The 23,634-nt window shown below is 41.1% G+C and overlaps 1 protein-coding gene across 3 annotated transcripts in view; it reads right to left on the bottom strand.

The window, feature by feature from the left end:
* Positions 1-23,422, bottom strand: part of Rab30 (RAB30, member RAS oncogene family) — a 90,474-nt gene extending 67,052 nt beyond the window's left edge. Inside the window, exon 1 of one of the 3 annotated variants that reach the window (XM_042690151.1) lies at positions 23,238-23,422. The gene's annotated coding sequence lies outside the window, so the exon portion shown is untranslated. Of the gene's footprint in view, positions 1-3,329; positions 3,353-22,476; positions 22,507-23,237 lie in introns of those variants that run through there. The other 2 variants (XM_042690162.1, XM_042690169.1) reach the window with 2 other exon arrangements.
* Between the last annotated feature and the right edge of the window lie 212 nt (positions 23,423-23,634).

The following is a 23,634-nucleotide window of genomic DNA, read 5'->3' as shown; positions in this document are numbered from 1 at the left end:
TGGCTTTGAGGATGACGTGGACTTGGATAAGGGTCTAGAGCTCAGACAACTAGGTTCAAGGCTTACCTTGTTTCACCAGATAAAAGGCACATGTAGCCACCTCCCCAAACAACCCTTTCAGGTATATTATAAAGCTATCTAGTAGATGCTATCAGAAACACAGACCATCCAAACAGATAATAGTTATCGACCCAAGAGAATAAATCCTATCCACAATAAGGCACTGAGAATAATTTAGCCCATACCATTCTGTCTTTCAATGTTGTTAAGGTTATATATGTGTGTGTGTGTGTGTGTGTGTGTGTGTGTGTGTGGTTTATATGTAAGGTTTTTAAGGTTTATATATATATATGATTCATATATAAGGTTTTTAAGATATATATATACATATTACTAAACAAGGAAATTCTAAACATTTATGTCAGAGCAGCAAGCCAAGGAGAGTCTAGAATATATGATCCTATTAACATTAATGGAAGTGTGCACAAGGTAAGAGAAAATAAAGCCCCATGCCCCCAGTCATACTACACATACTTTTCCAAAATAAACAGCCAACAATTATTCTTTTAATGTTCCTTCTCTGTGTGCCGATAAATTTCGGCTAGGCATAAAACTTCGTGCTGATTCCAAAGGATGGTTTTCTTTCCTATTTTTTTTTGTTGTTGTTGTTGTTCCTATTCTTTTGTATGCTTACAAAGAGTTCTGAAGAAGGCTGGGGTATATTTGCAATGCTGCTCAGTTTTTTCTTCTAGTAATGTGATGGCTACAACCACAGGGCCCATAGTTACATGGTTACATAGAAGTCACAAAGCAAATCCAGCAATTCTGCCCTTTCTCTTTGCCTCTAAAGCAGCTCCTTAGAATTTTCCCATCTTGGAAGACCAGAATGCAGCTCATGTCTCCCCATAGCTTATGGATGAGACAGATTCACATTCTTTACCCATCCTTTAACCAGCACTACTGACAAGAACCCTATTCTGGACAAAATGGTCTTGAAAACGAAGTCCTGAAAATTTCAGGGTTCATCATAGACCAAAGAGAGAAGAGTTGAAATTTGGATTTTTTTTCCTTGCCTTACTAGGTAGGTAAGCTTTTTCTAATAACCATACAGACAGATGGACATTGGCTCTCTGTGATGACCTCAATGAACCTCCCCACCCCCAAAACAATACTTCCCCGAGTATTGTTTGCTTTGTGTGTTTTTTGTTTTCAGTACTGATGACTAAACACAGGGCTTCAAATATGCTAGGCAAGCACTCTACCACTTTGAGCCCTGTTGTCTGCATTTTTGTTTTGCAATATGGTCTTAAATACTGGCCTCAAACTCAAGATCCCTGCCTCTCTCTACTGGGAGCAATAGGGGCATCTGCCACCATAATGGGCTTTGGGGGAAGGGAACATCCCTTTTTGTTGTTATTGTTTTTATGGTGGTGGTTGGAGGGTATTGAGGATTTTTTTTAGCTTTTTGTTGTTTTTGTTGTTGTTTTTGCATTGCTGGAATATGAAATCAGGGCCTTGTGCTTTCAAGGCAAGTCCCCAGACTTTTTTTTTTTTTTTTAATAATAGTCCTGGGGCTTGAACTCAGGGCCTGAGCACTGTCTCTGAGCTTCTTTTGCTCAAGTGCCAGCACTCTATCACTTGAGCTATAACACAACTTCCAGCTTTTTCTGTGTATATGCTGTCCCTGAACTTCTTTTGCTCAAGGCTAGCACTCTACTACTTGAGCCACAGTGCCACTTGTGGCTTTTTCTGTGTATGTGGTACTGAGGAATCGAACCCAGGGCTTCATGCATACTAGGCAAGCACTCTACCACTGAGTCACATTCCCAGCCATCATTTTTGTTTTTGTCCAGGGATAGCCAGGACAACCATCCTACTACCTACCCCTCCCCCTCCCTCCACTTCCCAGGTAGCTGGGATTGTAGTCCTACCATGCCCAGCATGTTGTTGAAATAGGGTCTCTAAGCTAACTTCTTTGCCCAAGCTGGCCTGAAACTGCAATCCTCCATTTCTACCTCCCTTATAGCTGGGATTACAGGCATGCATCACCACATCCAGCTCTTAGGGCTTTTTAAACCAACAAAAATGAGTTCAACATTAGGTGGTATCCTTGATTAGATGAATATCCCACAATGTCTGGGTTTTGGCACTGTTTGAGGAAAGGTTTTGCAACAGTATTTTTGTTCTCTGATCCCAAGCCTCACCTACATTTTCTCCAGATTTCCTCCCTATAATCCCTGCTGCAGGGCCCTAAGTCACCGCCCTTCTTGGCTGCTTCTGCCTTCTGCCTGCTAGAACATGTGATACATAGCACTGACTAGGGCTGCAAAGATAATCACAAGGTTAAAAAGAATCTTTTTTAAGGTAGATAATTGATGTAAAAAAATGTGGGCAGCCTCCAGAATAAATATATATCTGATTATCTCCATTCGTCTCTATATAAGATTTGTTAATGTTTGAACAAAGAAAGGAGACCCATATGTGCCTCTCAAAGGTGAAGTTTAACAACAAGTTTGAGGTGATTCAAATAGGCTTTAGAAAACACCGTGGCCTGCTTAGTTATTATTATCAGATACCTATGGAACTAATTCCATAAGTGAAATGGGGATGCTGGGTCTAACCAGCGTGGATGGATAGGAAATTGGGTTTAACTGGTGCCCTCTTGTCTTCATGGTGGAGGAAGGGGAAGTCTCACCTCCCAGGTGATGGGCATACCTGAACTCCCAGAGGTAGAGGAGTGGGGACTTGGCTGATAAGTAACTGAACCTGTCAGTCCTGTGCCTTGAATTTGGAGACTCTTGAGTTTCCTTTGACCCCATCCCCTGACCTGACCCTAGTTTAGGGTCAGACCAAATTAGATGTCATTATGCCACATCTCCTGTCTCGGAGTTCATGTCTCCGAGTCTCCTGGTGCTCCTCCTGGTCCACATGGCATCCCACTTGAGCTCTCCCCTGGAGCTGCTCTGGTTTGTTGGTATTGTGTTTCTGCTCTTTCTTTCCTCTGGCTGTCATGTGTCCGCTGGGCTGCAGGTCTTTGTGAACGGAGTCCATCTGTAGACCACAGGCACTCCAATAAAGGCTCCTAATACAACCTCCCAGAATGTGGCTGCTCTGTTTTCTCACTGTACAATGTAAGAACACTCAAAAGAGAACTACTGCTTACTCTCTCACAGAACATAGAACATCTCACAGCATAGAACATCCATTCTTACTCCTCAAAGCAAAATTGGACTTTTCCCATTTTAGGGAACTCAAGGACCCTACAGACTTTAGTAAAAGGAACCATAAACCTTCACCAAGTCATCTGTTTATATGATTGCCTCCCATACCAGCTGTCCTTACTACCTAACACTGTAAGTCCCTTGAGGACAAGGATCCTTCATACTCCTTCATAAGCCCTCAGTGCCCAACAGATTGCCCAACAGAGTTATATACTTCCTACCTCTAGGATAGAAAAAAAAAGGGAAGGAGGGAATTGGTGACTGTTACTGTTTATAGATGTGGCCTGTCCACTCCCAAAAGGCCTATATACTGGAGGCTTAGTCTCTGGGTGATGGTGTTAGGAGGTGGTATGCATCTTAAAGTGAGGTGGCTGTCCTCAGATGGAAAAGCCGGTCTCTGAGTGAGCTTTCATGAGAGCTAGTGGTTGTAAAAGCCTGAACCTGACTCCTGAGTCTCTCTGGCTACGTGCCTAAATGTGTGATCTCAAGCACTTATACCATTGTAAGCCTTGAACAACCTAGAAAGAGTCTGCACCACCTCTCAGCCTCCAGAACTATAAGCTATATAAACCTCTTTTCCACCACAAGTAACCTGACTTATGAAGGCTATCACTCATTAGAGTGATATGAGGCTAAAAATAAAAGAGTGTAAGAGTTAAGAAGGAAGAAGTTGAATCTACCTTATGATTACCTAGTTTATAAATGGCTTTTGGTTTAATGGATGGACAGAAGAAATCAGTAGTAGGAACAAGGCATAAAAGTATAGAGATTTGCAAGAACTCTAATAACAACAGATGCTGGAGGGGATGTGGACAGAAGGGAACCTTACTTCATTGTTGGTGGGAGTGTAAACTTGTTCAACCACTTTGGAAAGCAGTATGGAGGTTCCTCAAAAAACTCCACATAGAGCTCCCCTATGACCAGGCAGTCCCACTTTTGGGCATTTACCCAAATGTTTACAAACAAGACCACACTAAAGCTATTAGCACAACTATGTTTATTGCAGCATTATTTACCATAGCTAAGATCTGGAACCAACCCAGATGCCCCTCAGTAGATGAATGGATCAAGAAAATGTGGTATATATACACAATGGAATTCTATGCCTCCATCAGAAAGAATGACATTGCCCCTTTTGTTAGGAAATGGAAAGACTTGGAAAAAATTATATTAAGTGAAGTAAGCCAGGCCCAAAGAAACATAGGTCCCATGATTTCCCTTATTTACAATATCTAGTATATGTATGAGTCAAGCAGAAAAGGTCAGATAAGGTGATGTTAGGAAAATGAACTCTAAGATATGTATTTTAAATGTTTTTTTTTCTTTCATGCAGTTGTTTCTAACACAATTATAAGATTATTTCTTTGTTGCTTTGTATGTCCCTCCCCTATAGTGTAATCCCTGCTTTCACTGTATTTGATGTCGGTATAATTTGTGGAGGGGAAGGGGAAAAACAAGTCGTTTAAATAAGGATACAGGTGGACCTGTTGCAACAATGAGAAGTACAAGTTGTCATGTCAAAAACGAACTTTACAACTTGGGGGGGGAGGGTTGGGTGGAGGGGGAGGGAGGATGGGAAGGGATGGGAAGGGTAAACAAAGGGAAGAGGCTACAATGCTTGATAAGAAATGTACTCACTATCTTGCCCATGTAATTGTAACCCCTCTGTACAGTATTTTCACAATAAAAAAATTAAAAAAAAGTAACTCAACCCTTAAAGAGAATCCATGCGCTCTCGCACACACACACACACACACACACACACACACACACACACACATTCCTGGGTCTCTGAGCTCTTAGAGTTCTCAATACACTTCAATCATTTGTCATACTAAAGTTTATACATCTTGGCCTTAGAAATAGAACATTGTCTGGCTCTGGTCACTCCTGCCTGTAATCCTAGCTACTCAGGAGACTGAGAACTGAGGATTGCAGTTTCGATGCCAACCTAGGGAGGAAAGGCCCAAAGACTAGTATCTCCAATTAACACCAAGAAAACCAGAGATGGCATTGTGGCTCAAAGTAGAAGAGCATTAGCCTTGAGCACAAAAGCTCAGGGACAGCACCCAGGTCCTAAGTTCAAGCCCCACAACTGACCAAAAAAAAAATGACATTTCCGGATTCATCTGAAAAACTGCATTTTTTCATATTAAGATTGACTAGACTGGAGTTGGATATGTGCTCAATGTTAAATTCTTGCCTGGGACTCAGGTAGAAAAAAAAAAAAAGTATAGAGATTTGGGGGGAGGGAGGAATTGGGGAGGTAGGGAGGGAAAAGATAGTAGGGGAAAAACAAAGGTGAGGATAACAATGCTCAATAAGAAATGTACTCATTACCTTACTCATGCAACTATAACCCTTCTATACAGTATCTTTACAATAAAAAAAAAATGAAAAACGAACTTAACAACTTTGGTGGGGGGGGGGGGGGATCGGGTGGGAGGAGGGGAAGAGTATGGGAAGGGATGGGAAGGGGAAACAAAGAGGAGGCAACAATGCTTGATAAGCAATGTACTCCTTATCTTGCCCATGTAATTGTAACTCCTCTGTACAGTATTCTCACAATTAAAAAAAAAGAAAAGAAAAGAAAAGTATAGAGCTTTATTATGAAGCAATACATCTTTCATCAGTTCTAAAAGCACTTTTCCTTATATTTTCACAGCTTGGAAATTAGGATGTATTTTACAATGGATGCCATCTTAACGTTATAGTTTACTTAAAACCTGACTCACTTTTTCTCTCTCAGTGGTAGAGCATGATGACATCATAGAATGAAAAAACAATAAAATATAATCATTTGACGTGGCTATGGCAAAACGGGTTAGAAAGATGACTAAAACTGCCCTGAAAGTGGGTACTGGTGGCTCTCACCTGTAATCCTAGCTACCCACAAGGCTAGGGTCAGGGCTGGGAAGGTGGCAGTGCTTGCCTTGCATGCATGAGGCCCTCAGTTCGATTCCTCAGCACCACATAAGCAGAAAAAGCCAGAAGTGGGGCTGAGGCTCAAGTGGTAGCTAGTCTACAGCTGAAGAACTGAGGGACAGTGCCCAGGCCCAGAGTTCAGGCCCTACGATCAAAAAAGAAACCAGAAGGCTAAGGTCTGAGGATCATGTTTCAAAGCCAGCCCACCAAAAAGGCACAAATGGTGCTGTGGCTCAAAGTGCTAGAATACTAGCCTTGAGCACAAAAGCAGAGACAGTGCCCAGGCCCCGACTTCAAACCCCAGGTCAGACACAAATAAAATAAAACAAAATTTCATGAATTTTCCATAGGAGTAGAGGTTGGACCTTTTTAATGGGTTGGCAAAAGCAGTGACAGTCTTTATCTCATACAAATTCCCATTCTCTCTCTCTCTTTTTTTGGGGGGGGGTCAGTCATGGGGGCTGAACTCTGGGCCTGGGCACTGTCCCTCAGCTCCTCAGCTCAAGGATAGCTTGACCACTTGAGCCACAGCGCCACTTCTGGCTTTTTCTGTTTATGTGGTGCTGAGGAATTGAACCCAGGGCCTCATGCATATGAGGCAAGCACTCTACCAGTGAGCCACCTTCCCAGCCCCAAATTCCCATTCTCTTAAGACTAGCCACTCCAAGTGGCTTCATCTATGTTAAATCACTTTGTCCTCTTAATCATCAGTGATTGGTCACATGGTCTGAACTAAAACATCACTACTATTTGAGATGACTTACCTAAAGCTAGTCAGGAGTGTAGTTCTTCTCTGATATTAAGTATAGTGAGATTTAGAGTTCAGGAATAATCAGTGACCATGATCTTTGCCATATAATACAGAAGTAAAGATAATCTTACCAGTTTTTGAGATCCTATGTAGTTTAAACCAAATAGGTGTTCATTAAATCCTTTCTTTGATTCTTAGGCAAAACAAGCCATATTTCTCAGCATCCTTTACTGTTAGGTTGGGGCCCCAAACTGTTTTATGGTTAAGCTACTTTCAGACCTAGCTCCTGGAAACCTCCTATATGCTATCCTTCAATCTCCACTCCACCTGCAGTTAAAAAGAGAAAACTCAGAATAAGAATAAGCTATAAGACAGAAGCTGTCTGGATCCTGGCTAATCAGAACAACTTCAGACTAGGGGATTAGGAGAATTGTGGTTGTGGGCCAGCCTGAGCAAAAAGTTCATGAAATCCCGTTTCAATCAATAAAAAAGCTGAGTGTGGTGACGCATGCCTGCTATACCAACTATGCATTAAGTATTAATAGGAAGATGGTAGTCTAGACCAACCCTGGCAAAAATGCAAGACCCTACTTGAAAAATAGCCATTGTTTCTTACCTGTAATCCTAGCTACTCAGGAGGCTAAGATCTAGAAAGACAGGAGGGAAGAAGGGAGGGAAAAAGGGAGGGAAGGAGAGAGGAATGATGGGAGTGGGGAACAGGACTAGCTCAACTGGAAGAGCACTTGCTAAGTAAGCAAGTACAAGGCCCCGAGTCCAAACCCGAGTGCTTCCAAAACAAAAGAAAAAAATTAAAAGAAAGCAAAAAAGGCTGGGCACCAGTGGCTTCCACCTGTAATCCTAGCTACTCAGATGGCTGAGATCTGAGGATCTCAGTTCAAAGCCAGCCAAGGCAGGAAAGTCCATGAGACTCTTCAATAAAACACCAGAAAACTGGGGGCTGGGAAGGTGGCACAGTGGTAGAGTGCTTGCCTTGCATGCATGAGGCCCTGGGTTCGATTCCCCAGCACCACATAAGCAAAAAGAAAAAAAGCCCAAAGTGGCACTGTGGCTCCAGTGGTAGAGCGCTAGCCTTGAGCTGAAGAGCTGAGGGACAGAGCCCAGGCCCAGAGTTCAAGCCCCATGACTGACAAAAAAAAAAGAAGAAGAAAGAAAGAAAAAAGAAAGCAAAAAAGAACTGGAGGCGTGGCTCAATGATAGACTATCTGACTAGAAAGTACAAAAGAAGTAAAACCAAAAATTAAAAATAAATACAGAAAACAGAAACAAACTTCATTTGTATTTAACCACTGAAACTTGGGGGTGATTTGGGCAATTATCTGGTCCAATACCACCTGTTCCAGTTTTAGTCTTCTCATGGTTACATAAAATACATCAGTATTCTTCGCACAGATTCTCTCTGGACTCAAATGAGGGGTGAGTTTCTTTCATTTAAAACTTAGAGAGTTCTCATTAACATCAAGGAAGAATAAACAGCAATCATGTGAGGCTCCAGGGAGCTGGGAGCACGCAATAATTCCCAAGTGTCTAGGGAACTTCTCAAAAATTCCTCAAACTGATGACAAGACACAAAGACCCTTTCCAGTTTCCAGGGGTTGCTAGCATTAAGCACTTAAACTACTTATAGTAAGCGACTGTCTTCCCCTTCCTTTCTCTCCCAGACTGCATAAAGGTATAACTGCCTTGCCTTAGGGTCTATCTCAAGAGTCCTTAATCATCCAGAATTCTAGCAAGCAAGCTAAACTTCAGTCATCTTAAATAGTCTGCTCTCCTATCTCTGAAGTTACTGGGAGTGAACGCACATGCAGCTTCAAGAATTCCAATGATTATTTTAGGGTAAATAGTTCTGGGTATGAGCATACAAGCCCAGCTAGAGTTTTCAAAGATGAGTATTCAGTAATCATCAAAGCTTCTGGTAGCATTTACAAGACCATAAATAAAAGATTACAGGAATAAACAGGAGAAGGATGCTACAAAGCCCTCCTTGTGCAATGATAGATTTGCCAGGAACCAAAGCCAGTGATGACAGAGTAGGCATGCTGCACCCATATCCAGAAAGGTTTCTTCTGAAGCCAATTTGGTCTGTAACAACAAGCCTTGTTAATACAACATAATACATGCTACAGGCTTGTTAGAAAGCCCTTTTGCACTACACATTGAGTTCCCTGACTCTCAGAAGAACAGAATGAAGCTGGGTTGTCATCAGCCCTTTATTTACAGCTAGGAAAAGAGGCCCAAGCAAGTAGGGTAGTGCTCACAAACCCAAGACTTGTGAATGGTGCCAAGACATAAACTCTAATCTCCTGAACTCTGATCTTTTATCCATTTACCCCAAACTATGGAACACCAGGGCAGAGAAACAACTTGAAGGAGACTTCCCCCACCCCCACCCCACTCTCATAATTCAACCTATGTTTAGAGGTTGGTTTTCCACATTTCATACAGCTCTATGGGGAAACTTACTAGAAGGTTAAAAGGCTTGAGACAAAAGCATTGCCTGACTCCTAGGCCAGCTGGGAACATATTCCTTACATGCCTTGCCCACCAGGGATCCCGTGTAGGATGGAAGGAACACCTGAGGCAGAGGATTAAGAAATGCCAAGACCTCCGTGTGATCCAGTCAAAATCTGAAGAGTTTGGGCATCTGAGGACCAGTTGACAAGGATTCTCAGGTCTCCAAAGACAGAATCTAGAGAAATAAGCTGAAATTATTCTTCAATGGGAAGAGAGAATTAACTACATAAGCAAGACTGGCCTCAATCAACAAACTCCCAAATAATTTTTATGAGCCATTTTTAAGAGACAAATTGCCAAGATCAAACACTCAGATACTACCTAGGAAACAAGAGTTGGGAGAATGATTTTTTTTTAGTGAAAAAATGACTTATCTCTGGAAGCTGATGATCTACTACTACTTGAGAAGGGTGACATGGGAAATGGAAAATGTTAAAACCTTTGACAAGCTGGTCATTCATGCCTACACTCACCTGTATTCCATAAAGAACTCCACTGATGCTCCACAGTTCCTCCAGAAATGGCTAGAGTAGGCTCTTGAAGAAGCTTGAGGTAGAAGAAGAGGCAAAGACACTGACTTGGACTAACTTGACCTTGCACTATTACTCCATGTACTTGTGAGAAAAATCGGCCTTTTGCTCAATATCTTGTTCATTTCACTTGCTTCTTTAAAACAACAAACTGTGACTTTAGTTGAGAACATCTCACATAACTAACCCTGGGTCCCTGGGCCTCTTGCTAACCTGTTCCATGCTTCCTAAATTCTCTTAAAAATAATTTAACTTTATAATCTTATTCCAATCTGAGAGAAAATCCTTATAGATAAATAGTGTATACTTGAATTCAATTACTAAAAGTTCTAAGTGTACCAAAGCTATGCTGACCATAAGAACAACATGAAGGATGAAGTTCTTGTGGTCTTCTGTATTATCTTCCGGGTTTGGGGTCATTTCCTCTTATCCAAGTCATAATCAGGTACCCCCCTCAATGCTCTGATATTCTCCATAATCACCACTACCAATACTGTGAGCAAGTTGCGCAATTGTCTCTTTAGGTCTCCTTCACTAGCCTAAAATCTCCTCATATATAAGAACAGTGTCAAAGTAAATCTCCAATACTCCACAGCACAGATGGCACCCAGTGAATAGATTAGTATTCAATGAGCGCTTGATGAGTGAATTAAGGTTTTAGATTTGGAACAAATTTTTAGAAATAATCTACTCTAATACAGGTCTTCATTTCACAGATGAGAAAGCTGAAACAAAGATATTAGATAACTCACCCGAGGCACCTTCAAAAAGCAGCAAGGCAAGTGGTGCGGTCACATTCCACTTTGTGAGCTCAAGAACGGCATCACTTCACACCCCCAAAGGGAGGCAGTGTTGCTTAATGGATATAGCATGGGCTGTAGGCAAAGTATTGCTTCTGCCCCCATTAGTCCTGTGACTTTGGACAAATTACTTCATCTCTCCCAGTTACAATTTGTGCTTCTGGTAAGTGGGCTACGAATAACTCCAGAGTTGTTGGGGTTAATAAACCTGCCAACATACATACAATGCCTGGGATGGCACCTAGCTATGTGTGCTAAATACATGTTTACTGAGTCATGAATGAGTCCCTGGTCAACATACCACAACTTCAGAAACTTCGTTTAGACTTTGCTTTCAAGTCTCTGCCTACCTGGGAGGTCACTGGGTTACCCATAATTATAAAGCCACACAGGTTGGCTTAAGGCTGCTCTCCAACTTCTCTTATAACTGCATATTGTTCTCATCACTTGAGTGGCCCTTTCTACTCTTCTCATTGCCATACCAATCTGACCCATCTGCCATGGCCCACCCATGGGAAGCCACAGCAAGTCCCCAGGGTGTCAGCAGTCCTCACTGGTTGCCCAATTGTTTTCCACTATACAGAAAAGGGTGCTTTGGTGTGTGTCCCACCCTGAAACTGAAGTTTCAATAATAAAATATTAAGGTGTGGGGCCAAGGAATATCTGGGCCAAGGAACATCTGGGCCTGGAGCTTTATCATTTGGTACATTATAGGAGAGACAATTATGCTTCTCAATGGCTGTATTATTAATTTTGGGTGGCCCATGGATTATAAAGTATCTAAAGGCTCCCACTCCTGGTGAGGTCTCTGCACTCATGAATGAATGAATGCATCAATATCTTATAAAAGTATTTAAGAGCCCAGCACAGGTGGTTCACACCTGTAATCCTAGCTACTCAAGAGGCTGAGATCTGAAGATCACTGTTAGAAGACAGCAGGAAAGTCCATGAGACTCTTATCTCCAAAAAACTACTCAGAAAAAGCCAGAAGTGGCACTGTGGCCCAAAGTGGCCACAGAGTTTAAGCCTTGAGCAGAAAAAGCTTAAGGATAGCACCCAGGCCCTGAGTTCAAACCCCAGGGACTGGCAAAAAATAAAATTAAATTAAAATAAGTAAATAAAAGCATTTGAGTGGGCAAGGTCACTATGCCAGTATGTGAGAGCATAGGAACAAAGCATTGCATTGGGAGCAGACAGTAGTTCTAACATAAACTGTCTGTCGATGCCTTGAACTTGGCCTTCCCAGTCTGTAGAACTGTATATTACAAAATTTTATCGTTTATAAATTACCCAAGCTCAGGTGTTTTGTTATGGCAGCACAAATGGTAAATGGTAAATATACAGAACATGATCTTTATCATCTTAATAATTTACACAATCTCTAGAAATTTTTCATCTTGCAGAAATGAAATTCTATACCCATTAAACAATTTTCCATTTCCTCCTCCACCTCTAGCCCCTAAAAACCTCTGTTCTATTTTCTGATGCTATTAGTTTGACTACTCAAGATATACCAAAGGGATAGGATCATATAGTTTTTATCCTTTTATGATGGACTTATTACTTCAGCTAGCATATCTTTGAGTCATCTTTTTTACAAATTATATCAGAACCTTCCCTTGGAAGGATGAGTGATAGTCTACTGGATGCATATTTCACATTTTGCTTATCTACTCATCCATCAACAGGCATTTGGGTTGCTTCCACTCTTTTGACTACAGTAGATAATCTTTCTATGAGCATGGAGTTACTAGAGTATACCTATTTTACCTCTTCTAATGGAGTTTAAACTCCCTAAAGATAAAGACTATGTCTGCCTCAACTATCTCTATAATTCTCAAGGTACCTCACATATGAGGGGCACACAACAAATACCTATTCAGTAAAGACAGGACTCACTTCACAGATAAAGTAAAATACGAAACATCTTTGTCACAGTTATAAAATACACAACAGAAAACTCAGGCAACACTCTTGACTCTTACTAATCAAATGATGTAAGGCATGTTACTTAAACTGCCAGAGATTCAGTTTCATCTTTTATTTTTTGTAACCGCTAAATGATATAAATTATGTAAAGCAGCCAATGCAGTACCTGGTATATAATTTTTTTAATGTTGACAGTGTTATTAGCATAAAATTACACAATAAAAGTGACTTATTGTGCACACTCTCATTTTATATATTATCCCTAATTGTAAAAGTGAAAAGCAAGCAAAGTGCCAGTGGTTCATGCCTATAACCCTAGCTACTGAAGAGGCGGAGATCTAGAGCATGGTAGTTCAAGGCCAACCCATGCAAAAAAATTCACTAGACTCTATCTCCAAAACAACCAGCAAAAAGCAAGACTTGAAGAGTACTCACCAGTCTAGCAAGTGTGAAAATCCCTGAGCTCAAACCCTGGTACTGCCCCCCCCCCAAAAAAAAAGGTAGAATTCTAAGATCAATTTATGTCCGTTAGTAGTCAAAACAAAAGGATAGTACTGGAGCAGTAACAATGACTCCAGATTGGTGTTACTCAATGTGAACTCCTGAGTTTTAAATCTGTTGGAAATTTTGTTTTGTTTGTTGTGGGGTTTTTTGGCCAGTGCTGAGGCTTGAACTCAGGGCCCAGGCTTTGTCCCTGATCCATTCTGTGCTCAAGGCTAGCACTCTACCGCTTGAGCCACAGCACCACTTCTGGCCTTTTCTGTTCATGTGGTACTGTGGAATCAAACCCAGGGCTGCATGCATGCTAGACAAGCACTCTCCACTAAACTACCTTCCCAGCCTGGAAATTTTAACACTTCAAAGAAGCAAGCTTAAATGTTACAGTAAGAATTATCTAAGCAAAGTAGCCTCTGTGTGTGTGTGTGTGTGTGTGTGTGTGTGTGTGTGTGTGTGTGTGTGTGTGTGTGTGTGTGGCTTAATCTATTTTGGGTTTAATTATTCACTTATTGAGGCTTTTAACAAAGCAATGGAAAAGTAAGTGAGATCTGTATTATATTTCAGAGAAATGTTTCTTTCAGTCCCTCTCAAAAGAAGTTGAGTTCCCCATCCTATTCAGAGCTCCTCTAGGACATAAATTCTTTTCAGGTTACTACCTGAATTTTCCAGGCTACAAGCATCCTTTCCACAGTTAGCTCTTAGAAAGCAAAATTTTTGAATCTTGAAAGGAAAAGGCTATTCAAGTTTCTTTTGTCTGCCAAAACTATCAAAATTTGGCTTGGCTAATTAAAACCACTCTTTAAGACAACATCAGAAACTTGGAGGTAGTGGGATACGGGGTAGTTGTCCAAATGCTAGTACTGTCCAAATGGAAAGAAGCCATTGCCCTTAGCTTTCCGAGGAATATCATAACCTCATGTAACTTTAACATTGTATTGAGATAATTTTAAATGGAAAATTAAATACAATTTAACATATGTACTTTTGTAGGACTTTGCAATTAAATGAACTTACAAAGGAGGGAGAAAATTTTTTGTTAGGCCAAGAGTTCTAATTTTGGATTCGGAGCTATACTGCCATTATCTGCCACAAGCTGAGTTTAATTTGACTTCTTAATAATGGATAAGAGCTATAGTCAGCCTCACTATTGTCTGATGACATCAGATAATATTTCAGGTAATGGGCACAAAGCTGAGACATGAGCTTTGTTTAATATTTACAACCACTCTATGCTGTAAGTATTGGTATCTCCACTCCCTTCAATTTTATCATTTTTATCTCTATTAATTTCTGACTTAAAGATGGGAAGGGATGGGAAGAGGAAACAAAGGAGGAGGCAACAATGCTTGATAAGAAATGTACTCATTATCTTGCCCATGTAATTGTAATCCCTCTGTACAGTATTTTCACAATAAAAAAAAAAGAAAATAGAATAGTAGAATAGGTGACAATTTATATACAAGGGGTAGATGACTTCCTTATCTTCAGAACTACAGCTAAACAGTAAACAGTTAAAAATTGCATAAACCTTGGTCTACGCTCCTCTGTGCCATTCCCCAACCCAGGCAGTTTAGGGTTGAAATAGCCCACACCTAGGAGAGAAATCTGAATCCCATGGGGTTAAGATGGGAATGTGGTGGTAGAGTGCTTGCCTAGCATGCATGAAGTCCTGGGTTCGATTGCTCAGTACTACATAAACAGAAAAAGGCAGAAGTAGCACTGTTGCTTACCTTGAGCAAAAGAAGCTCAGAGACAGTGCCCAGGCCCTGAGTTAAAGCTCAGGACTGAAAAAAAAAAACCAACAAATAACAAAAAGGAAGGAAGAAATCTGAATTCCTGTTAAGCCAGGGCTGATTGATCCTTCAAGGGAACTCTTAGCATTCTGAGAGTTTTTACTGGGAGAACAGCCTTCTAGATGTCCAATCTTTTCTGGCCTCACACCTTAGCCTTTTGGGCTCTCACAACACCGTATATATGTGTTGAATTATCAAAATGAAATCTCTTCCCTGGTACAACAAATTAATGTATGCTGACAAAAATAACAACCACAAAAAGTGGGAAGAACTCAAGCTCCACTTACAATTTGGAACACTGACAAAATGGTTATCTTTCTGAGCTTCAATAGAAGGAATCTTAGAGCAAGAGTTCTGGCATTTTCTGTAGAAAAGCAGTTATGATCTTAGGATTGGCTTTGCCAATCTTAATAGCTCATCAGCCATTCATTATTTCCATCTTGTTAGCCATTGTACCTGAGAATGTGGGTTGTTATTACTGGGGCAACTTACCATTTCAAGCCTCAGTTTATTTATCTGTAACAGGGTTTATTGTGAGGCTCAACGTGTATGAAATGTGTATATAAGTATGTGCTGTTTGTTTGTTTTTTTTTGTGAGAATACCATACAGAGGAGTTACAATTACATGGGCAAGATAACGAGTACATTTCTTATCAAGCATTGTTGCCTCCTCTTTGTTTCCCCTTCCCATCCCTTCTCATACTCCCCACGTCCTGCCACCCAATCCTGCCCCCACCCCCTACCAAAGTTGTAAAGTTCATTTTTCGACATAACGACTTGTACATCTCATTGTTGCAATGGGTCCACCTGTATCCCTAGTTAAACGATTTGTTTTTTCCCTTCCCCTCCACAAATTATACCAACATCAAATACAGTGAAAGCATGGGTTATACCGTGGGAGAGGGATATACAAAGCAACATAGAAATCATCTTATAAATATGTTAGAAACAATTGCATGAAAGGAAAAAAAATAAAAAAAAAATTTGAAGACTTATCTTGGGGTTCATTCCCCTAACATCAACTTATCTGACCTTTTCTGCTTGACTCAGACATATACTAGTTAATGCAAATAAGGGAAACCGCTGTTGTTAATATACTGCTACCTCTAACTGAGTGAGTTCACACAGATCTTGCCTTTTAGTTCCATAGCATGTGTAGACAGAAAGGTTGTTTTTGGTGTTTTGTTTTGCATTTAGGAATTCTCTTTCAAATCTTAAGAGTTATTTCTTCAGCCAGTGCTGCACATGTAAGTTAAAGATAAGGTTCTGTACTGAGGGTTCTGATTTTAAAAAGTAAAATGAAAACAAAAACAAAAACGGGGAAACAAAGCTGCAGCCATCCATAACTTCCTTTCTTCCCAACTTCTATTGTGAGCCAAAGGGCACAAAGTTTCCCTTTAATTTCCTCCTGATTTAAATTCTTCTCAGCAATATTCGAGAGTTCTAGTTCTATATACCTTTGCCAAACCCTTAGCCACTTGGGCTAAAACTCTAAGGGAATGGGGATGAAAAGAGCATACAAAATGTGGTAAAATGGAATCAGAGAGTTTCTGCTGGTCTTCAATACAAGATGCTCTACAAAGGTATACTGTGAATGTTGCCTCATGCTCTTAATCCTGTGCAATCAACTTCACCGCCATTTTTACAGGCAAATGAGGAAACATTTCTGAGTAAGGCTAAGAAACTTGTTTTTTGAAGTTATCTTTCCCCTAAATGTTCCCTACCCTCTACCCCCAAAAAAAGGAAAGAAAGAAAAATGCAGATGGTAGATCCTAGGTAGGTTTTCCAGAACCAAAACTAATACTGAGTCCCCTGAAGATAGGACTGACTGACTGTTTATTTTCAGGCATAGAGGAAATTTTCTGTAGACCTACTTAGCTATCTGAGGCCAGAAATACTCAATTATAGTATCAACTGAAGATCAAAGAGGTAGCAGACCATTTATATGCTTTGTTTGATTTTTTTTCACAACTTATTTTGAAAACTTTTTAAACTATAGAACAAAAAGCAAAAAAAAAAAAAAAAAATAAGCCACGCACTGGTGAGCTTACAGTTGTAATCTTAACTTTTCAGGAGGCTGATATCGGAGGATAGTAGTTTGAAACCAGCCAGGGCAGAAACATCCAGCAAAAAGCTGGAAGTGGAGGTGTGGTTCATGTGACAGAGGGCCAATTTGAGTGAGACAGAGTACCAGTTTGAGTGAAAAAAAAAAGAGTAAACAAAAATGCAAAGCAATGAATTCAAGCCCCAGTACCAGCATGAAAAAAAAAAGAAAGAAAGAAAAAAGAAAAGAAAGGGAAAAGCAAGCTTAGTGCTAGCGGCTCAAGTACATAGGAGGCTGAGATGAGGAGGATCATAGGTTGAGTCCAGGCTGGGGAAATAACAATGTCCCACCAGCATTATCACTAGTAACAATATCAAGACCAGAGTGCTGGCTGTACATCTATGTATTTTCATTGGAAAATTACAAGATTGTGTTCAGAAAGATATAAAAGGGACATACACTATTCAAAAACTAAAAATACTACTTTAGCCCACAGACTGGATACTTGCTGTGACAATGAAAATTACTACCTCCTGAAGCAGTCTTCAGAAGGACACCTCTGGCTTTGAGGTGACACTTCTGAAGACAGCAACTGTTGCACACACTAAATTAGATGTCAACCTGAAGGAATAGGGGAACTATCACTCCAAAAGTTCCACTGTCCTTACTGTTACCTAATGTGCAGTTACCACTCAAATTTCCCTCAACTGTCCCCAAAGTGACCTTTATAATAAGCTTTTCTTGCCAGTCCTGGAGCTTGAATCAGGGCCTAGGTGCTGTCCTTGAGCCTCTTTGTGCTCAAGGCTAGCATTCTACCACTTGAGCCACATGCCACTTCTGGTTTTTTTGGGGTGTCTTATTGGTGATAAGAATCTCATGGGAGTTTTCTGTAGGGCTGGCTTTGAACCTCAATCCTTATTTCTCAGCTTCCTGAGTAGCTAGGATTTACAGGTGTGAGCCACTGGTGCTTGGCTAAGCTTTTATTTTGGTGTGTTTTCTTTTAATTCAGGATCCAGTCTAGCATGAACTCTTGAATTTTTTGTTTTATCTCTTGTTCCTTTAATGTACATCAATCCCCAGATAACTTTTGTTTTCTTCTGTGTGTTGTTTATTCCGGTGACATTTTTGAAGATCACAGGCCAGCTGTTTTGCAGTATGTCCCACAATCTGGATTTGTCTATAGATAGCCTCATGATTAAATCTAAGTTAAACATTTCTGGACAATACTGATTTCCATATCAACATTTTTATGCTGATGTGTATGTACTTTGATGGCATCAGGTTGTCTGATACACTGTTATCTTTTTCCTTACCTTGTCCCTATGGGTACTACAAGGTATCACTCAAGAAATAAAATGTTGAAAATGATCAATAAATAGTGTGAATGATAGATACTATAAATACCGACTATACCAGGCATAGTGCCAGATATTTTAAATTCATTCTTATTTAATCCTTACAACAATCTTACAAAGAAATACAGCATTAGTGGCTTAGGCCTAGAATCCTAGCTATTCAGTAGGCTGAGATCTGAGGGTCCTAGTTTAAGTTGGCCTGGGCAGAAAAGTCTTTGACTTTTTATCTCCAATTAACTAGCAAAAAGCCAGAAGTAGAAGTGTGGCACAAGTAGTAGAGCATCAGCCTTGAACAAAAAAAAAATCCAATTGAGAGAGAAAAGTATGCCTTAAGTTCAAGCCTGAGCACAAATTCAAAAGAAATAGTGGTTCAACGAAGTTAAGTAATTGCCCAAACACACACAAGTAGTGGTAGAAAGTGCATAGACTTATATATGAGCTCAGAATATAAACACTCACACATTTAACATGACCTTCTGGGTCTACTGTCATTCAGAGGACTTTCTGGAGTCAAGCTAAAGCTTTTATGGTACTCTGATCTTGAGAAAGCCTTTAGGGTTGAATTCCTATGGAGAAGAACCACAAATAAGTGATCTATCTGTAGGTCATATAAAATTCCTCTGTAATTGGAAATGTTAGTCCTTTTTTTTTTCCAGTCCTGGGGCTTGAACTCAGGGCCTGGCCACTGTCCCTGAGCTTGTTTTGCTCAAGGCTAGCACTCTACCACTTGAGCCACAGCACCACTTCCAGCTTTTTCTGTATATGTGGTACTGAGGAATCGAACCCAAGGCTTCATGCATACTAGGCAAGCACTCTATAACTAAGCCACATTCTCAGCCCAAGTGTTTGTTCTTATTTGGAGACAAGCCACATTTCCACCATAGCCAAGAAAATAGGATGATTCCCTAAAATTGTGGCAACATTGTGATGTTTTGTTTGTCATCTTATATTTTCCTCTGGTGGAACAAAATAAGAAAAAGAAAAACAGGATAGAAAATTCCTCATAAAGTTAAATATACTTTTGTGAGATAAAAGAGAGGAGATACTTTTAAGTATTTCTTTACTATAAAAAAATAACTGTTAAAAACTCTCCCATGGGACTGGGAAGGTGGCTCAGTGGTAGAGCACTTGCTTTGCATGCCTGAGGCCCTGGGTTCAATTCCTCAGCACCACATAAGCAAAAAGGAAAAAGCTGGAAGTGGTACAGTGGCTCAAGTGGTAGAGCACTAGCCTTGAGCTGAAGAGCTGAGGAACAGCACCCAGGCTCAGAGTTCAGACCCCATGACCGGACCCAAAAAAAAAAAAAAAACCTCTCCCAACTTTATTCTATTAGAAAATTCAAAAGTCTGAGACCCATTGACTTGGGGAACTCTATGCAATTAGAATCAAGGAAGTTGAACTCAAAAGAAACCAGAACTGAAATATTTTTGAATTTCCCTAAAAGTTACCTACAAAATATCATAAAGACCACAGGTCTCAGGAATAGATGTGCTAACTGGATTTTTGTGTGACATTTGCATTACTAATTCCCTCTTTCCATTGTCCTAGTATTTCCTGCTTTGCAATGGATCCTTAGACAATTAGGTTAGCTTAGTAGTTCAATATAAATTGAGTCTCCATTTGTGTGAGACACTATTAGGTGCCTGAGAACACAGGCACTCATGAAGGCTGTTTTTGCCTTGATGTCTTGGGTCAAAAGTTCCCTGACACTTTTGGACATCCCTATCACGTAAGAATAAACTGCTTCCATGGGGTTATGCTCCTGTAATTGCTCTCATACCTCTGCATACATTATTGTTTATGTTTGTCTCCCTTCCTTCAGCAAATTCCCCAAAACCAATTTATACCTAAAGAATTGTTGCATAGTTATGCAAGATCACAGAGAAAGCTTATTTCAGCTTACTTCTCCTCCCTATGACATTTCTCGGTGTGTAACAAAATATTGAGAAGAAAATTAAAAATCATAAGGTCTTAGTGACAGCATATGAATTTGCCTGTCCAGTCACTTGTCACTTGCCTTCAAAGAGACAGCAGGTAGACTCCTCAGGCCTTGAAGGAATACTGCTGCTAAGCAAAACCATTCAACCACCACTACATCCTTCTTCCTGAGAAGGGTACAAAACAATAGATGCATTTCCTCCACAAAGAAGAAGAGATGGAATGAAAGGTGTTATCCTTTCAGGTACCTTCAAAATAACAAGTGGACAGTTTGGACATTTGAAATCTTTAGCAATCAGTAGAAAACAGTAAGTGAGGGAGAAAGGTATTCTTTCCACTACTCACAGGAGTGGGGAAAGGGGGGGAAAAGAATTAAATGATGTTGAAGCTATCTGAAGAAGAATTATTCTTTGGGAATTAAGAGAACATTTCATAGAAAGCATTTAAAATCTTGCTAACCCATTGGCAAGTTCTTCACAGGTGCCCATCAAAAGGGAAAGTGACATGAGCTCAACTATATAACATTTAATTGTTCTCATGTTGCTGAGGCCAGATTATGTCTGTCACACAAACTGCACACTAGGCTGAGAATCAGGATCTTTGCTGGTTACCCTGCCAAATACAGACCCCAAGGAAAACCAAAACCAAACCTTCAAAGAGCACTGAGCCCGATAAATATGGTGATACCTGAAATTATAGCACTCAGAAGATAGAGGCAGAAGAATGACAAGCTCAAGGCTACATAGCAAGATCCTGTCTCCAAAAAAACCCAAATACATAGATACGTATACACACACGTGCCGTGTACATAGGTATATAATAGAGGACTCTGAATAAACATTCACACACAGTCTCCATCTACCCTGGGGTTCAAAAGTGAGAGAAGAGAAACTGAGTGGGTTACTGAGTGGGTTAGGATATTCAGAGGTTTGAAAGAGACTTAGAAAAAAGAGATGTGAGAGCTGGGAGGTGGCTCAGTGGTAGAGCGCTTGCCTTCCATGCATGACCCTGGGCTCAATTCCTCAGCACCAAATAAACAGAAAAGGCCAGAAGCGGCACTGTGGCTCAGTGGTAGAGTGCTAGCCTTGAGCTGAGGAGTTGAGGCACAGTGCCCAGGCCCAGAGTTCAAGCCCCATGGCTAAGAAAGACAGACAGACAGACAGACAGACAGACAAACAGATGTGATATGCTGGTAAGGGGGAGATCCTAAAGCAGAAGAAAATGTAAACTGTAAGTGAAGAGACAGGGAAAGAAAGAATTTCAATAGATGTGGATGAGGTAAGGCAAGAAAGGAAGGTAAAAAACAAAAGTAAAGAGGACCTAGAAGAGCAGAGAGTAATCAAAACTGAGATGAAGCAAAAGGCAAAGACCTATAGTTGTTCTTTTCCCAAATCCAAAAGCTGCTCACAGCATCCCAATAAATCACTCAACCACAAAGTCCATACAATGGTCTCTCCTTTGTATTCAGTAAAAGCAGCAATTAACAAAGTTATCACCCAGCAGCAACTTTGAAGACCTAAACATCTGAATTTAAAAATCATCAAAATTGATTCAAAGCAGCTGAGACAGCTAGTAAAGACTTTCTCCCAAAGCCTGACTCAGCTTAAGAAAAGGTTTAACCTTTTTTAAAGTTAAGCAAATACTTTTGGCTTTTTTCCTTCTTTTGACATTCCAAGAGGGGGTGTGGTTGACCCCAGATCTATTCATTTCCAAGGTTGTAGATCTCTCAGGGAAGACTTGCCCCATCTGTTCTGGACTCGGTCAGCTGTTTATCTGAAAGTAACATAGTTGTTGCACTGATCATCCCTGTAACTTTTATGAAAAAGGACAGCCAGTATCACACAAGCCAGAACGTTTTGTTTCTCATTAAAGTTGGTTTTTTTTTGTTTGTTTGTTTGTTTTAAGGCACATTACGATGCTCCTTGGTTTCCTAGGCCAGGATCACTCTTTTGGGGGTGCCTTTCAGCGACAGCCAGTAAAGGTTGATAACACTTCTAACTTTCCCTTTACATAGTGTGTTCAAAGGAACCCCAGGTTCCCTAATCCATCCTGTTGCAAACAGTTATTTGTGAGAGGTAACTGAGCCTCGAGAACCCGCAGCTCATTAGGGTACCATTGTCAGCGGCAAGAACCTATGGCATTGTAACTTACAACACTCACACAAGCACAAATCTGTCTCTCGGCTCCACTCCCAAACAATCCTGAATCCTGCAATGGGGAGAACAGAAAACGCTAACTAAAATGATGCTTCCAGCAGCCTAAGAGAACCTTCCCCGGACACGTGAAATGTTTCTGACTAGTGCACCATTAAAGGACACTGTCACCTCAAATTAGCAGAAAAGGCGAGACAAACCACACACACACACACACACACACACACACACACACACACACACACACGACATAAAGACCTGAGAAACTTAAGCTACTCAGAAGCAGTATGCTCATCTTTAAAAAAAAAAAAATAGTCTATGTCCGTCCAAGCGACACAGAAATGTTTCAAAGTAGTGCGATCACATTGAAACACTGTCTCCATGTCTCCCCACTCATGACCCCTTCGCACTCAAACCTCCGCACCCGGGCCGTGGTGACAGGACTGCAGTCCTCCACCTTTGCCCTCTTCTGATTTTTCCAAGAGCATTTCTCAACATCCTTCCCAGCCCAGCCCCCTCTCCCAGCCTCCAAAAAAAAAAAAAGGTTGAAGGGAGTTGCGACGAGGGAATCTGGCAAGCACCGTCTTCTGGCGGGGGCAGGTTGCCGGAGTTGTTCCTGGCAGTGACCCAAATTGCACAAGAGCCTGAGGGGACCCCACCATCACCGTCCTTCCCACGCCCCCTCCCCATCTTCTGCAAAGAAAGCCTTGAGAACTAGGCGCGAGGGATAACTTGGAAGAACCATCTGAATAAATCACTGCAACTCACCTGGTTTGGGATTTTTCTCCCCACCCCGGGCATAAACAGAAATGATGTGAGAATGAGTCACGCTCGCAAGGGAAGGTGCTGCGGTGTCCCGAGTCCAAGGGCTGCAGTCCGTCCCTGCCCCGGTGCGGCTGCTACTCTGAGCTCAGCTGGAGCGAGCGGCAATCGCCAGCCCAACAGCAGCAGGGGGGAGGATTAACCGTAGCACAATGAATGCAGTGGGGTTTTGCAATGACATCATCCCTCTGCTCTAGCGGCCCCAATAATCATGCTCGAGAGCCATGCATTCTGGGAATTGTAGTCCCCTTTCGTCCAGGAAAGGAAAGCCAAAGCCGACATCGAACTACAATGCCCAAGATGCACCACGGCCGGGCGCGCCCAGCGCAAAGAAGCAGAGAGT

The sequence above is a fragment of the Dipodomys spectabilis genome, unplaced genomic scaffold (assembly GCF_019054845.1).
Source record: "Dipodomys spectabilis isolate Male_0828 unplaced genomic scaffold, ASM1905484v1 ptg000003l, whole genome shotgun sequence".
Taxonomy (NCBI): Eukaryota; Metazoa; Chordata; class Mammalia; order Rodentia; family Heteromyidae; genus Dipodomys; species Dipodomys spectabilis.
The sequence above is the reverse complement of the archived record's forward strand: the minus strand, read 5'-3'. Positions and strand labels throughout refer to the sequence as shown.